A 1,209-nucleotide genomic window follows, 5' to 3' on the forward strand; every position below is an offset into this window, starting at 1 on the left:
ATTATTATTATTATTATTAGAGTTGGAGTTTGTTGTGGGGACCCTGGATCGAGGCTATGGAAATCTGGGAGTACTATCTTTCTCTCCTGTCTCCTGTTTCTTTCCCTTCACATACATCTGTCATCTGGATTGAAATCTACCTCCCATTCCTTTCCAGTTTCATGTGAATGCTAGCCTCTGCATCTGCACTGGGGAAATAATCCGGTTTGACTTCACTTTAACTGTCTTGGCTCAGTGCTATGGAATTCTGGGAACTATAGTGTCCTGAGACATTGAGCCTTCTCTGCCAGAGAGCTCTGGTGCCTCAGCAAACTAATAAGTTAAATTATTATTAATATTATTATTTTAAAATAATAAATTATTATTATTATTTTAAAATATAAATTATTATTATCATTATGGGAGTTGGAGTTTGTTGTGGGGTCCTTGGCTCAAGGCTATGGAATTCTGGGAGTGCCATCTCTCCCTCCAGCTCCTGTTTCTTTCCCTTCAGATCTGTCATCTGGACCTACCCTCCATCACCTGCCTCACGTAAATGTCACCTATCTCTAAATGCCCTCTGCTTCATCCCATCAGCAAAATTATTATTATCATTATTATTATTTTGCAATGAAAGATTAATAATAATAATAATAATAATAATAATACATTTCTTTCACTGCAAAAGAATCAGTGTAGAAACTGCAGTTCTACTTGGAAGTAAATCCTGCCCCACCATGGCCCCACTTTGGAGGACGTCCTGCCCCCCACATCCAAAGAGTCCTTTGGAAACTTTACTAACCCCACTCTCTCTCTCTCTTTGCCCCCTCTTTTCCCTTTCTCTCCCCTCCATCTCCCCCCTCCTCGCCAGCATGTCTCCTGTCCATGTTAAAACGTGAATGCATTCATTCAGGGGGAAGCACCGGAAGCAAATGGGGCAAAATTGCAGCATGGCATCATGGGAAATTTGCAACCCAGGGGTTTTTGCGATGGTGTACCAGAGCACAAGCAAACTGGCATTCCACACCAGACCAATCAGCAGTGAATTCGAACTGAGCCTCAATGCGAATCCTGTCCATCCACTTATTTAGCAAATTCCCCAAAATGAGGAGCCAGTAAGGATTCAGTTCGGAACCCTGCGGAAGCCCCACGGAAGGGGCTCCCATTGAAAGCAACCAGGTGTGAAAATACATGAACGTTATGACGCGAATTCACATCGCTCGATTCGCA

Source organism: Sceloporus undulatus, unplaced genomic scaffold (assembly GCF_019175285.1).
Source record: "Sceloporus undulatus isolate JIND9_A2432 ecotype Alabama unplaced genomic scaffold, SceUnd_v1.1 scaffold_321, whole genome shotgun sequence".
Taxonomy (NCBI): domain Eukaryota; kingdom Metazoa; phylum Chordata; class Lepidosauria; order Squamata; family Phrynosomatidae; genus Sceloporus; species Sceloporus undulatus.